Source organism: Eublepharis macularius, chromosome 2 (genome assembly GCF_028583425.1).
Source record: "Eublepharis macularius isolate TG4126 chromosome 2, MPM_Emac_v1.0, whole genome shotgun sequence".
In the NCBI taxonomy this organism is placed as follows: domain Eukaryota; kingdom Metazoa; phylum Chordata; class Lepidosauria; order Squamata; family Eublepharidae; genus Eublepharis; species Eublepharis macularius.
The window spans coordinates 11,199,515-11,212,513 of record NC_072791.1 but is presented as its reverse complement, the minus strand read 5'-3'; positions in this window follow the sequence as shown (position 1 = coordinate 11,212,513).

The following is a 12,999-nucleotide window of genomic DNA, read 5'->3' as shown; positions in this document are numbered from 1 at the left end:
ATATTCAGAAGTGGGCAACGTGAGCAGTTGATCGGAGAAGCACCATATTTGAGCTCAGAAGGGGCCAGGTATGGCCATGGGAGCCTTGTCTGGCCTAAGGAGCCTTTCCATCGAGCTTTCAAGCTAGTAGGCCAACGTTCCCAAAAAATTGTTAGGCAGCTCGAGGGCCAAGAACTATTACGAGAAGCATGCCAACGCCAGAACTGGGAAGAGTTGGCACCCAATTTAGAGCCCGCAAAAACAGTCAGGATGCCACGAATTTCATGTTGAACGTGTTCTCCAGCAGAACTTGCACTCGGCCGTATAGCCAACTGTGATGATCTGATACGAGCCAATCACCAAGGCTGTTTACTTCTGCATCAAACAACCCCAACAGTTGCCAAACAGGATTGCAACAGGTTGTGCGTGGGCAAAAATGCTGCCAATCCAAACAGATCGGCTGCCGTAAACATTGCGAAGGACTACTTAGAAAGAAATCATGCACCCACAGTTGCCAGCCAGCCAGTGGCAACCCCTAAGAGATTTCCAGGGGTGGAGCTCTAGAAAATGGCATTGTTGATGTGATGACATCATTTCCGAGTGAAAACCCAGAAGCAATGCCAGCTTCCATCCCTAGGACGCTCTAGGAATCCTGTGGTCATAGATCCAGAGGAGTTAGCCGTGTTAGTCTGTAGTAGCAAAGTAGTAAAGAGTCCAGTAGCACCTTTAAGACTAGCCAACTTTGCTGTAGCGTAAGCTTTCAAGAACCACAGCTCTGATGCATCTGACAAAGAGAACTGTGGTTCTCGTAAGCTTACTCTACAGCAAAGTTGGCTAGTCTTAAAGGTGCTACTGGACTCTTTGCTACTAGGAATTCCATAAATCTCTATGGCAAAGAACATAGAGATCACAGGGATTCCTTGAGTGTGTGTGTGGGGGGGTCATGTTTGTGATGTCACTTCCAGACTTTCACCTGGAAATGATGTCATTGATGTCTGTGACACTATCTCCCGCTTTCCCTCTCGCTGATGAACTGGCTGGTGATGCGCAATTGAGTGCATCAGTAGGAGATTACCCAGCAATCCTAGATGCAAAATCCATTGAAAACTTGCAGCTGTCTGCACCTGCTTTTCCTTGAAAAAAAGAGGAGCAAGCTGTTTCAAGGCTTCCTGGTTATCTGTTCCTCAGGGATGGTCACCTCAGGAGACTAATTCTGGAGTGCCGTGCTTCCCAGGTGCGTGTGGGCAGATCAGAAAGGTGGGGCACGGAGTGAGGGAACTTCGGCTTCCCTTTGCACCAGGAAGGAAATTGTTGAGTTAGGATGAGGGCCACTTTAAAAACGTCCCCTTTGCCCCCTCTTCTGCTCAACTTCATCTTCTAACTTGCATCCTCACCCAGTGTGAGAGTGGGGTAAATATGGACAAGTGTGTGTAATGTGCCGTCAAGTTGCCTCCGACCTATGGCAGCCCTATGAATGAAAGCCTCCAAAACGTCCTGTCATTAACAGACTTCCTCAGTTCTTGCAAACTGGAGGTTGTGGCTTCTTTTATTGAGTCCAGCCATCTCGTTTTGGGTCTTTCTCTTTTCCTACTGCCTTCCACTTTTCCTAGCATTATTGACTTTTCCAGAGAGCCTTCTCACTATATGACCAAAGTACGATAGTCTCAGTTTTGTCATTTTAGCTTCTTGAGAGAATTCCGACTTAATTTGATCTAGAACCCACTTACTTCTCTTTCTGTCCATCCATAGTATCCGCAAAACTCTCCTCCAAAACCACATTTCAAACGAATCCATTTTCTTCCTATCAGCTTCCTTCATTATTCAACTTTCACATCCAGTAATGGGGAATAGTTTGGAGTATCTTGGTCTTGCGCATCACTGGATCCCAGATGTGTCTTTGGGGACCAAGATTAAATATGGGTACCAAAGTCAAAAGGGCTAATGAACAAGTCCAAGGCCCATCAGTATTGTGGCGGCTTCAAACAGTACATTTTTAGGTATGAATGATGGAAAGTGCCATCAAGACATAGATGACTTATGGCGACCCCCTACTGGGGTTTTCAAGGCAAAAGACTGACAGAAGTGGTTACCTGCCTCTGCATAGTGACCCTGGTCTTTCTTGGTGGTCTCCCATCCAATTACTAACCAAGGCCAACCCTGCTTAGCTTCTGAGTTATACCTTAGATTTTTAAACAGCGACATGTGAATGCAAACAGGAGTATCGTATTCATCAGAGGGCCAGGATTATCTGCATCCTCCAGCTGAGTATATGTTCAGCTACAAACCCAGCTCTGCTGCCTATAATGTGTGAAATAGCCACATCTTGGATTCTCACCAGTTAGATGTGTGTGTTTTTTTCCATCAAGAAGCAGGGTGTGGTGCTAACTCCTGCCAAGCATCCACCTAACTGCGTCTCTGGGATGCGTATGATTAAAACACCCCTTAAGATAGATTTGCTGCCAAATCATTAGAGATTCTGGGCTGGATCCAGCACAAACTTTCCACTCGTGTGAGATCTCTTGTGCGAGCAAAAAAAACAAGAGAAAGGAAGCAGTAGCTGCTTGCACTAACTCAAACTTGCCGTACCTCATACTTGCACTTCCGCTTGTGTAAGATCTTCAGCAACCCATTTCTGGACGCTGTAATTTATAGGGAGGAAAGCTCTAGCTAGGTGTTGCACAAGGAGTTGCACAAGCGGAGCTATGCACAGTCTGTTTCTCTTTCCGCTTGTGCATCAGGGGCTCCAAGCCACTGTTTGCTGATTCTGTGCCATTAGGTTCCAAGCAAGGCTTCATTTGTGCCATTGCTCAATCCCGGAACATGCTTCCGAAGGGACGCAGGTTGTATATTCACCAATGAGCAAGTACAGAGACTGCTTGAGTGGAGAGTGCCCTCAAGTCGCAGCAGACTTACAGTGGAAACCCCCCCCCAAAAGCGGGGTTTTCAAGGCAAGAGATTAACAGAGGTGGTTTGCCATTGCCTGCCTCTGCAACCCTGGTCTTCATTGGAGGTCTCCCATCCAATTACTAACCAAGGTCGACCCTGCTTAGCTTCTGAGATCTGACGAGATCAGGCTCACCTGGGCTTGGTTGTAGGAGTGCCAAATCTAGATTGGGACATTTCTGAAGATTTGAAGGATGAAGCCACTGGTGGGCAGTGTCCCAGGGGTCTGCCCTGTTGCCTGCTGATTCTTGGTGATTGGCGGTAGGTGGCGAGCCCCCCCCCCAAGATTGCCCACCACCAGCAAGCAACTCAGGAAAGCATGTACCAGGCACACTCCTGGTGGGGCACGACAGCATCACTTCTTGAAGTGACATCATTGCGCTGGCTGAGGGCGTGCTCCCGCGCTTTGCTGGGGCCAATTCCTGCAATTGACATCAGAACACGAACAAGGCAGGCCCCCCCTCCTGCTGGGAGGGTATAGGGAGCTGGCAACTCTAGTGTGTCGGGGGATAGCGGGGTTTGGGGAAGGGATGGACTTCAGCAGGGTATAATGCCTTAGAGTCTACTCTTCTCTTGAGGAGAACTGATCTCTGTAGTCAGGAGAGCCACTGTAATTCTGGGGGATCTCAAGGCCCCACCTGGATCATACCAGGTTGGAATGTTAGCTTGACTCCAGCATTACTTTTAGCCTGGCAGGGACTGCTCAGCTTGGCCCCAGTCACTGTTTACCATCAGTATTGTCCCCACTGACCAGATTTGAGCTGTGTTGCCCCCTCAAGGTGGCTAGCATTGCTGGAGCTTGGCTCAGCTTTATCCTGGGCTGCCAGTGCCATCCAGGGCAGCGGTCCTACCAGGAACCTTCCCGGTGAGTTAAAGAGCCAATCCACCGTTGCCCAGATCAACAGCTGACATTTCCTAAGACACTGGAGCCCAGTGTCCCTTAGTGGCTGATTCCGCACACGTTGGATAATGCACTTTCAATGAACTTTATCAATCGTTTGAGGTGGATTTTTTGTTCCACTCACAAAAAAAATCCGTTCCAAATGATCTATAAAGAGGATTGGAAGTGCATTATCCAACGTGTGCAGAATCACTCGTTGTCTTCTTAGAAATTGAGTACTTTACAAAGGCAATAGTCTTCTTTAAAAAATTTTGCATCTATTCTTTTGGTAGTAGCCAGGTTTATAAAAGGAAGCCATTCCCCCCTCACCTGCTCTCCTCTGGCCAGGGTCACAAAGGGATAAAGAATGTGCCCCTCGGCCGAGGACAGATCAAACCCTGGTGCACAGTTCACTAGGCTAACTGGAGAGAATAACAGAATCACTCACTAGAATTAACAGGGCCTTTTGCAAGTATCTCATGCCAGGGGAGACAGGCCTGTCAGCTGTTGCAGTCGTAACTGCGTTTTTAATAATGCACAAGCAGGCAGCTGTGAGCTCTCACGGTCCTCTTCTCGTTGCCGATAACTTCACTCAAATTAGCGTCTCCTGGAAAATGAAGATAAAGAAATCAGCCGCCCTGTCCTTTCACACAAATTCCAGAGTTCTTAGAACTAAAGTTCTGAGTCCCACAATGAAGTTTTAAGAAGATGATAAAGATGGAATTGAAATGTAATGGATTCTCTGTACATACTAGTTCACATCACCTGCTGTTCTGGGAGAGGAAACATTGCCCGTAGTTGCAAATTAGGACTTCGGTACAAGCAGTTAGTTCACTGTTCTGCTAATTGTTATTATAAACTTACTCCCTTCATGGTGCTTAATTCTGAGTCAATGGCCGAATCCACACTTCCTTTTCGTTTCCGCACCTTTTTCGCAACCATGGCGCTGTTCAAGCAGATACTCACACGCTTTCCCATTCCGCGTGTTCCCTGCCATCACAACACCACAATTGCGCCTCCTTTCCGTACCATGTGATAATGGCGGAAATCTGTTTTTGCCCGACCCTTTTTTTTTTAAAAAAAAGGGCTTTCATAGCGCATTTGCACAATAAAGAAAGGTCGGTGTACCGCAAAACCGACTTTAGTGAGTAGATGATGGTCCTTTATCTTACCATCAGTTACCTTCTGCTCTCAGCTTTGAATGGAACCTGGTTCCCCCCTATAAATACTCTGGCTTTTCCCTGGCTCTGCCTACATAAGAGTCAGAATATTGGTACAGCGCAAAATTAATTTTTTTTTAAAGGGAAGTGACGTGCGCCGTCAATGCTGACGATGGAGGAGGGAACCGCCCACTGTAACACTGTACTCAGTGGCGTGTGGAGAACTGATTGCGCCACGAAGACGCACTGGGAGGGTGAATGTGATGATGCACAGCATGGTAGCGGAATGAACCCAACTGCCATGACTGTGCAAGATAAGCGGATGGTGAGTGCGTGTGGATTTCCCGGTGCGGAGGGCAATCTCAACTCTCCTCTGTCTGGAGATCAGGGGGCGGGGCCACCAGCCATGTGACAATTTTCAAGCGGTTCCGGAACTCCGTTCCACCCCGTTCCAGCTGAAAAAAAGCCCTGCATAGGGTAAAATAGATATAAAAAGACAAACTGAAACAGAACATAATCACTTCTAGGGCTGAAATTAGACAACATAAAGCAAACATAAAGCACAGGTAGTACATAGAAGTACAAATTTAAAGCAACAGATAATATGTAATGCAACATAGTGGTGAAGTCTATGGTCCCTAGCGAAGCATACGAGACCCCAGCCCTACAATACAGCCCTCCCGCAAATCTCTCGAATCAGAGCATAGTTTTTAAAGAATAATTTGTTCTGTTGCATGGTGGTTTCAAGGATGTGTGCGTGGAGGGATCAAAAACCCCACTGCACAGCTCCTACAATAATGATTTGGATCTTGGCCAAGATGTTTGCATCATGTGAGATAGGCTGTTTTGTGTGTTTAGCAGAGGTAGGTCCGATGTCCCCCGCCAATACCAAATATAAAACGAATGGTTGTCAACGTGGAGATTTAAGTTTGTGTATACAATCCTCTCCCTAAACTGCCACGCTCTCATCCTGTCACTTTGTGTTATACAAATTGCTCTTTCCGAGGCGTTCAGCATGAGCCAGTGCCCTTCTTCCACCTCCTCCTCCCAACCCCAGAACGACTGGAGCGCGACGTGTTTCTTTAATAACCTCTTGCGATAAGATAAGGCAGTGTGGATGAGCCCTTCAGTCATGCAGGGAAATTAATGGCGTATTTTGAGAGTAAATCAAACTTGGCAATCAAAGCAATTGTCTGCTACGTTCACAGGGCTGTTTCAAAGGAGCTTTTGGAGGGATGGCCAAGAGCGCTCATCAGTTATACTGAAAGGACATTTGGAGAAGCCATCGTGCGTAATGGAGAAATTTTGGTTCCAGTGGGGAGTTAAGTTGGGAAAAAGACCAGGGAAACTTGGGCAGGAAGTCTCATGCCGGAACCACTCCCATCCTGCACCCTGCTGCAGGCAGATTTGTCACAGCGGAACCAGAGAACACAACAGAAGATCTTTTCTGTAATCCGGTTTCCATAAAGTGCCATATCTTAAGGGAACCATGTGGAACGAGATGAGCCAGAGCCCACGCTGCCCATCAAGGTGAATCTCCGTCACACCTCATGAGTATACCCATTGCAATCGCCAAGCGTTCCTTTTGCCTCAAGGTTGACAGCCAGGATGGAGGAACCAACAGGGTCCTTTAGAAGGACAGCTGTCCATCTCTTCCATTACTTGCTTCCATTACTTGAACACGCATGAACAAACATGAAGCTGCTTCATGCTGAATCTCATACTGAGTGCCAGTGCGGTAGTCGCACAAGGATCTAGGAGTCACGGGTTCGAATTCCCACTCTGCTGTGGAAGCTTGCTAGGTGACCTTGGGCCAGTCGCACCCTCTCAGCCTAACCTACCTTACAGGGTTGTTGTGAGAATCCAATGGAGGAGAGGAGAATGATGTAAGCCGCTTTGGGTCTCCCCTGGGGAGGAAGGCAGAGTGTAAGTGAAGTAAATAAAATCAGACTCTTGGTTCATCAAGGTCAGTCTTGTCAGCTCAGACTGGCAGCAGCTCTTCAGGGTTTCAGGTGGAGGTCTTTCATATCACCTACTGCCTGGTCCTTTTAATTGGAGATACCGGGAATTGAACCTGAGACCTCCTGATTCTTCCATTGAGCCACAGCCCCTCTTCCTATAGTAAAAAGGGTAAAGGTAGTCGCCTGTGCAAGCACCAAGTCATTACTGACCCATGGGAGGATGTCGCATCATGACATTTTCTTGGCAAACTTTTTACGGGGTGGTTTGTCATTGCCTTCCCCAGTCATCAACACTTCCCCCCGCCAAGAAACTCCCTATGGTACATGTTGAAATTATAGTATGGGGGATGTTCGGAATGTAATATTCTGTGAGAAATGCAGGTTGAATTCTTAGACCCCGATACCCTGCATTTCTTCAAAGACAATCTTTGGTGCTTGTGGAGAAAAGCGCCGTCAAGTCATAGCTGACTTATGGCGACCCCTGATGGGGTTTTCAAGGCAAGAGGATAACAGAGTTGGTTTGCCATTGCCTGCCTCTGCAACCCTGGTCTTCTTTGGAAGCCTTCCATCCAATTATTAACCAAGTCCGGCCCTGCTTAGCTTCTGAGATCTGACAAGATCGAGCTTGCTTGGGCGTTAATTTGAACCTGGGTCTAAATGAAAAAAGCTTCTCTGCCTTTTGCAGGGACATTGAAGCAGTCAAAAGCCTGCAAGCATGAGGGAGGGACAGCGAGTGTTTGGCAATTGGGGATAATAAGCCATTCAGTACTGAAAGAGGTGCCACCGTAGTTCGTGACGACTTGGAAATATCTTCTGTTTTCTGAGATCTGATTCACAGAACATTGTGTTTATTTCAGTGTCATGCTGTGTTTGTAGTTTCATGGATGAAAATTCAATACTTCAATACATTTTCAGGAGAGCACCAATGATAGCCCCTCTGTCCTTTGTGCTTTCGGGGTAGACCAGGGGTGGCCAAACTGCAGCTCAGGAGCTGTATGAGGCTCTTCTATACATATCATGCGGCTCCCAGAGTTCTCTGAGCATCGTCATGGCCATGAAGTTTTTCTTATTTTAGTTTATTTCTCTTTTCCTTCCTTCCTTCCCTCCCCCCCCCCCCGCCCTCCCTTTCCTTCTTTTCTTCTTTCTTTCTTTCTAAGTCTTCCCCTTCCTCCTTTTCCTTCTTCCTTTCCATGTCTTTCATAAAAACATTGGGGTTGCCAGGTCTGACTCAGAAAACAGCTGTGGGCTTTGAGGGTGGAGCCCAGAGACTTGGGGGGTGGTGCCTATCAAGGATATGGCATCACTTTTGTGATGTCACTTTCAGGTCAAAGGTCAAGTGTTGGCTCTTCCCAAGCTCCACCCCTTCCAATGATGTCACTTCCCACATACCGCACCAAAACCCCACCCCTTCCTGTGATGTCACATTCGGGACACTCCCCCAAACCTGCCTTTCTCTCTGAAGTGACTTCAATGCATCATGTCTTGCTGCTCTCAAACATCTGACGTTTATTCTATGTGGCTCTTACATTAACCAAGTTTCCCCCCCCCAACCAGTGTAGACCATTTGGTTAACAAGCAGACCACTGTACCGTGACGGTCAATAGAATGACAATATTGTACCACCACTGGTGGCAAACTGCTGGTTCAGATCTCACCTCATTGGTTTCTTTTGGCCTCAATCCCCTGCCAATCTACAGACAGGGTAGATTCAAGCAAGGCACCCTGCAGTTGGCCAAGGTTGGCCACTTCTGGCCAAGTCCAAGAAGGGATGCAAGTCCCCTCCCCATTATGCTGCCCCCAAGCAATCATGTGGATGATTGAGCTGGAGACCCAGCCTCATCTACAAGCCCAGTCTAATGATTTCAAAAGTACTGATGTTTATATAACCATGCAGTCTTGCAATAGCTCAGGCACACTGGGGACGATTCAGAGAAAATGAAAAACATACAAGCCCAACTGAAATCAATGGAACTCTGTGCTATTCTATATATTACCGAAAACCATTCCACTCATTATATAGTTGCAGACTCGGGTTAGCACTATATCTCAAGAGGAGCCAATTTAGGAACTGACCTTATCATTGCTCACTAGTTAATATACCCATTGGAAATGTGTGTAACATCTTTATTAGAGGTCTCGTCCCATTGATTACACCAATTTACATTATATAACCCACGTTGAGTCTCAGCGAGAAAGCCAGTCTATAAATACAGTAGACAAATTCCCTTTGCGGTTACTGCTTTTGGTTAGCCAGACATAGCACTCAAACTGAATAGTTACCTGCCCTTCCATAAGCCACCAGTTTGGGATCTGCTTTGAGCTCAGGTCCTGGTACTAAGTTCCTTTTGTGTATCTGCAGAATTAGATACAGGAGTACAGTTCTGTTCTCTTAATATCAGGGTGGATAAAAATCAATGATTTTTTTAAAAAAATCAAAAAAATCAGATTTTTTTTATTTAAATCGGATTTTTTTTATTTAAATCAGATTTTTTTAAATAAAATGCTTTTTGAGGAAAATATATTACCATCCAAAGGTTATTCCATCATGAAATAAAGATTAGTTTTTAATTATGTAGAATAAGGCTGTATATGTTTAATTTTTTTGGTAAATAAATTCCATTAATCCATTCACAATGTCATGCTCTTCCAGAGGTTTTTGTAAGATTATTGGGCAGTTTCTCTGCTTACAAGATATTATCACAGATGCTTGGTTTTGCAGTTCTCAAAACTGAATTTGTGTCAGCTCAGCAGAGATCACACGCCTCTTCTTCACAGCAAAAATGTTATAACATGAACAAAGTTGAGAAAAAGACCTTAAAGACAATGCTGCAAATGTATCCAAGATGAGAAGAAATTTAGAAGAGCAGGAAGGGAATACAAAGCTAATAACATATGGTTGCAGTGCTCATTTGCTGCACCTCTTAGCCAAAGACTTAAGTGTTCCAGAAATAAAGACTAATGTTGTTGAAATTGCTAAATACTTCCGTAACAATCATTTTGCTGCAGCAGCTCTGAAAAGGATGGGTGGAACCAAGCTAACGCTCCCACAAGATGTTAGATGGAACTCTGTGGTGGACTGTTTCGAGCAGTGTATCAAGAACTGGCCTATTCTGATGACAGTTTGTGAACAATCTTCATCTACTTGCATATTAAAGTTATACCAGCAAGAATTAGTCTTTATGTAGAAAACTATGATTTAAATCAAGCCTTACTGACTAGTGATTTAAATCGTGATTTAAATTGTGATTTAAATCAGTTTGATTTAAATCAAATCCACCCTGCTTAATATTCTGGGGTGGTGGTGGAGAGTGCTCTCAAGTCATAGCTGACTTATGGCGACCCCTGGTGGGCTTTTCATGGCAAGAGACGAACAGAGGTGAGTTTGCCATTGCCTGCCTCTGCAACCCTGGGCTTCGTTGGAGTAAATGAGAGAGAAATCTAGCGTAGTCTTACTACCAGGAACTCTATTAATCTTTTAGCTTCCTTTAAAGTCTGATTAACTTCTGAAAGATACAAGCGAATCAGAGACCAAAGTGCAATAAACAAGCTCTGCGCCTGGATTAATGGTACGGTGCCAGTTGTCATTAGTTTGCAACATAGCCTGGCAGAGAACATGTCTATTTCCTGTAAGCGCTACTTAATTTTACCCCTTAGCAATTTCACTCAACTATTTTGATTCCTATTTTGTAATTTTGTTTTTCTGCGAGAGGGCTGAAAAATGAAAGATTTTACTTAAGAGAGGTTGCGATAATCTTATGGATGGCTGTTATTTGCTGCTAAATATCGCTAGTAAAGTTGCCACTGAACATGAACGGCTCTTGAACAATATCGTCAATTTCTCCTCCGAGTGATTTTTCAGCTTTTCTGGTTTCAGAGAAATCTTTCCGTATAATAATAACTGTGCTTATATACCATTCTTTTAGACAGATTAGTGCACCTCTCACCATCACCATCTTATTATTTATTAAATTTATAGTCCGCTCTCCCCGCAAGCGGGCTTAGAGCAGATAACATCATATAATAAAATCACATTAAAACAGAGTAAAACATACACCAGGGGGAGGGGGGTTTCACCCCCCCCACACCTCAACAGGAGACTCGCAAAGGAGCTCGCCCTCGCCCCAACCTCAACCCATATGCTTGGCAGAACATCTCTGTCTTACAGGGCTGGCGGAAAGATAATTAATCCCATTCGGCCCTAATTTCCGCAGACAGAGAGTTCCACCAGGTTGGTGCCAGGACCGAAAAGGCCCTGGCCCAGGTTGAGGCCAGGCGGGCATCCGTGGGGCCAGGGACCACCAGTAGTTGCTTATCAGAGTGCTAAACAAAGTCAGTGTTGTTATTATCCCCACAATACAGCTGGGGAGTAGTTTACTCAAAGCCGCTTACTTAGCTCATGGCAGTAATGGGATTTGAACCAGCAGAGTGCTGAATTGCAACCCAATCACTTAACCACTATGCTAAAGCAGCTCTTCATTTGTATGTCGGAGAACCCTTCCATGTCTGTCATGGAGCTCTCCATCTTGCAAAGGATTCTGGGGGATATTCTAAAACGTACACTGGACAGCACTGGCTAGGCCTCTTCAGTTTCAGCAGACAACCAAAGCAAATGGAGAAAGTTGCTGAGATCAAACAGGCCTGCTTGACCCTTCCTAGGAGCAGTACATTGCACAGAAAGATCAGTAACGGAAGGACCAGCTGTCTTTCATGGGAGTTTGTGCACAGTTCCCAATCCTGACACTGAAGTACAGCTGCCAGTCTTCACATGGGACAAAATGCGGAGAATCACGGGAAGAGGTTGCAATTAGATACAACAATCGTTAAATCCTAACGAAATAAAGACTTAGAAAAATTTACAGGGTCATGGGTTGCCTATAGGTCTGTATATGAAGACTGTGTACTGATATGTATTGAATGGCAATTTGAATTATGAAATAACAGCAAGAATAATGTTGTAATTTTTCTAAGGCTTTATTTGTTAGGATTTCATGATTATTGTGACTAATTGCTATAGTCTTCACATGGGGCCTGAGATCTTCCAGAATTACAACTAATCTCCAGACTAGAAGTATCAATTCCACTGGAGAAAATGGCTGCTTCGGAGGGTGGACTCTATGGCATTATACCCTGCTGAGGTCCATCCCTTCTCCAAACCCCATCATCTCCAGACTCCACCCTCAAACCTCCAGGAATTTCCCAACCTGGAGCTGGCAACCCTAGGACGGATAATCTTCCAGACTTCTCTGGAGCATAGATTGTAGCCCACTGCTATACCCATTCCCGTGGTTAATATTGTGTTCTAATTACATCCCCCAGAGAAGGAATGTATTCTGTGTACATTTGGGATGTAATATCTACATTGGCTAGAAGTTACAGCCAGTGTTCATGGATCTCAATCCTGGGTTGTATCAATCCTGGGTTGTATCAAAGGGGCCATAGCGTCGAAATCGCAGGAGGTCATACTCAATAGCCCCTCTCTATACTGCCTTGGTCAGGCCACACCTGGAGTATTGTGTGCAGTTCTGGAGGCCTCACTTCAAAAAGGATGTGGACAAAATTGAGAGGGTGCAGAGGAGAGCGATGAGGATGATCAGGGGTCTGGAGACTGAGCCCTACGAGGAAAGGCTGAGGGCCTTGGGAATGTTTAGTTTGGAGAAGAGGAGATTGAGGGGGGTTTGCTCTCTTTAAGTATTTGAAAGGCTGTCATTTGGAGGAGGGCAGGGAGCTGTTCCAATTGGCAGCAGAGGGTAGGACGCGAAGCAATGGGCTAAAACTACATGCACAAAGGTACCGTCTGGATATTAGGAAAAACCTTTTCACGGTCAGAGTAGTTCAAAAGTGGAATCAGCTGCCTAGGGAGGTGGTGAGCTCCCCCTCACTGGCAGTTTTCAAGAAGAGGCTGGATGAATACTTGTCAGAGATGCTTTAGGCTGATCCTGCTCTGGGCAGGGGGTTGGACTAGATGGTCTGTATGGCCCCTTCCAACTCTATGATTCTGTGATCTCATTTCTGTTTCATTTCCTTCAGTAACAACAGTCACAGAAATACCATGAGGTAGGCTGAAAGGTGCTTTCAA